Raw genomic sequence first — 3,467 nt, forward strand, 5'->3', positions numbered from 1 at the left:
AAGTATGAGATATTATGCCTGGATACATTTTGAAGAAGGATTTGGTTTATTGTTTGTCAGTTAAAAAACACTTGCAATTAAATGGTAATTATTGCTGCCGTCTTGGTTCCTGATATTTCCCCATTTTTCCATCTCATACTGTTAGACAGTCAACAATCCAAAGAGAACTAAAGTGAGAAACTTATTTAAGATAAACCCAAGAATGGGAAGAGGAAAGCCCTGGTCCAAGGATTATACAAATGCACACATACAGTCCAAAAAAAGAAGAAAATGTATTTTCAAATTTTTCTCAGGCATATGTGAAAAAACCAGACATTACCAAATAAAGTTACAGCCAATAATGGTGATAGATTAGTTTGTGATTGCTGTATGAAATGAAAAAGTGCTTTTAATTGTTAGCGTCGGTATAATAATATATTCCAATTTTTTCTAGTACCCAGCACATGTGATTAGCTTGATCTATATTTCATGACAGACCAGTAAAAAATGATGTTACAATAGTTCATAAGATTGGGAAAGCTGCCAACTCACTAAAACAAACAAACAATGTTATCATGTTACTATAGTAAACTATACACATTAGAAACCCTCTTTTTTTGGATACCATGGGAACAGCCATCTTACTGCTCTATTCCCAATTTCCTAATTATAAAATAGAAGATCACAGCTTGTGTAAAAGTATTAAACTTTATTTTTATTTATATTTGTGATTGGTATGTTTTTGTTGCATTGATACCCATTCAACATCCATTTTCTTGAAGGAGATGTAATATGTTAGTACAAGCCTTTGAATACGTTGCACTGGTTAGCAAATTAATATTTAGTATATTAATTCGACACTTTCAATTCCCAATGTATATAATATGTGCTGTAGACAACAAGACCTTCTATACAGAACATTATAGGGATACTTCTCATGGCGCCCAAGTATTCACAATTTGAGTTTATGGTTACTTTTTCTTGCCCCAAATTTGTTACCCTCACATGCAGTATATTGAACTGGTTTTACACCCTCATAAACGTTTCAGGCCTTCAAAATAATGAGAATAAGATATTCAAACATCAAAAAGTGATTTATTTTGATGCAATGGTTGGGGTTATGGCAACAATATATAACATTTAGGAAAATCAAAGATATAACTCCATCTCCATCAGACACTTGATGTGGCTCTTATTCAGTTGTCAAAGTACAGATCTAGAGCACATCTGTAAGATGTGGGGGATGGGAAAGCTCAGGTTGTTATTTGTAGCGTGAACACAGTTCATTCTGAAGCTCTTTTGCTCTTTCTAACTTTTCTTTATACATTTACACCTTCCGATCATCTGTTTCTGCTGCCAATCTTCCAGCTCATCTGCTAGCAGCATGCAGGCATTAAATAAAAGTTTGGAAAGCTGATGGTCAGATTCCTTATCACCAGTTCTTCCCAGATAAGACATAATGTTTATCTCTGCAGGTAAGGAGTCCGTCATCTGGTGCACAGATGCGTCACTGGAAGCTGTGTTTTCAGTTTCACGTATCACACAAACAAGATCTTTGGATTGTAGAGGTGCCTTTGATGGACGACTTGCTGAAGTATCATCAGGATCTTGTTTCACCTCACTGAACCTACGCTTCTTAGGCTTCTTCTCTCCATAGAGGATCATCTTCAGCTCTTCCAAGATGACACGGTTATAAACAGCCTTTTTCTTCCAAATCAAAATAACTTTGCGTAGTTCTGTCCTACAGATATCACTGACTTCACATGCGTGTTTAAAGGTATCCGCGATGATAGGGGCAAAGCCTTTAACAAATTCTGGTCCCTTTCTTTGGCTATTTAAGATGACATCGTTTGCCAATAGTAGAAAAACAAGCTTTCTGCTTGACTCTGCTTCACGCAGCTCTGTGTCCCACACAGAGACGATGACTTGAGAAAATCTCCTATAGTGGATGATCCAGAGGGACAGGGTCTGAATGCTCTCTTTGCTGTTTCTCAGCTCTGAAAGCTTCTTCTCCAGATCTTCCTTTGAGAATGAAGACATCTCAATGAAAGAAACTCTGCCAAATGATCAACTATTTACTGGTAAACCCAGATCAGTCTCTCAGTGCAGTCTGCCAGAAGAAAGTGACACTTACAACCAGTGTGTGCTACATGGAATATTTGGCACAATGCATCCATTGTCTACATCACAAGCAGCATGTTTACCACCACCCAGCCTGCAGCCTCTAAGAAACGTTACCTGAATTATGCTGTGATTTACATGGATGTTATAAAGATTTACATAAAAACCAGCTGTATGATTTTAATAGATTTTAACCTGTAATCATAAGGATAAGAATTCCCAGTAAGAAGGGAAATATTTTGTAGAAACAACAGTATAGAAATGTATAATTTCCTTGAATTACTTAGAATAAATTGCTTACCATAACAACTAAACCTCTTCTGTATAGATATTGAGAAGAGAAGAGGTGTGATAGAAACATTTAAATACATAAAGAGATTTAGCAATGTAGAGTGGGAGAACTGTTATAACAAGAGGTCTTAATCTAAAATTAAATGGTCAGAGGCGGCTAAATGACTCAATTGAGGCCGCTGGCTAGTTAAGCACACATTACGTTTTCACATGCATGCGGTGTGTGGTCATGTATATGCAGGCGGCGCCGGATCAGCTGAGGTAATGAAACATCGCTGCATGTTAGTACCAGACTTTCATACATCACTGTAAAATGGCAAATTGATCATTACAGAACAAAACACATATTATATATATATATATATATATATATATATATATATATATATATATATATATATATATAGACATAGAGTTCATGGGTAGACTTAAAATATATGAAAGGTAGGAATTGATAATGGTTTATAAATCTACGTTTTTAATTGCTATTACTATTACAATTAATTGGACTAAACAGCCCCACTGGAGTAGGATGCTTATTAACGTACGGTAGAAGTGACGTAGAAGCTACAGTACATAGCGATCTGTCCATTCTTGCCACGGATTGGCTGTTACTCAGCGGCAGGAACGGCGGGGCCCCTAACTGGAACGAGGACAAAGTTACAAATAAGAATTAATATAGATGTCACTTTTAGGTTTTATGTAATAATGGTATTATATATAAATGCTGCTTTCACTGATACTGTATTAAAATGTATATTTATACGTTTAAGATTTATATTTCCAAACTTACATTCCTGTTCTGTACATTTATCTGATAATTATTACCCTAAATAGCACTGGTAAGTTTGATTTCTGTCAGTCACTATAGTTTAAAAAAATGTGTTGTATTAAATATTGTGCAAGATTAGTTTTTTCACTAAATTTAATCCTGGAGGGCGGCGATAGTAAAAAAACCAGTAACTGTTAACTGCCACTATAGTAATTATCCCAAAACCACCTTAGTAAAATAGTTTAGTTGCCTCCAACATTTCAGAAGGGTTTCCACGATAGCTTTAAATTTTTCAGTAATGGGT

The 3,467-nt window shown here is 35.4% G+C and overlaps 1 pseudogene; it reads right to left on the reverse strand.

Annotated features, from left to right (window-relative positions):
- Positions 1-1,306: 1,306 nt before the first annotated feature.
- On the reverse strand, positions 1,307-2,019 carry LOC149297966 (regulation of nuclear pre-mRNA domain-containing protein 1A pseudogene; annotated as a pseudogene).
- Positions 2,020-3,467: the final 1,448 nt, after the last annotated feature.

This window comes from Sceloporus occidentalis, unplaced genomic scaffold (assembly GCF_023333645.1).
Source record: "Sceloporus occidentalis isolate IW3139 unplaced genomic scaffold, rSceOcc1.0.p SCAF_35, whole genome shotgun sequence".
In the NCBI taxonomy this organism is placed as follows: Eukaryota; Metazoa; Chordata; class Lepidosauria; order Squamata; family Phrynosomatidae; genus Sceloporus; species Sceloporus occidentalis.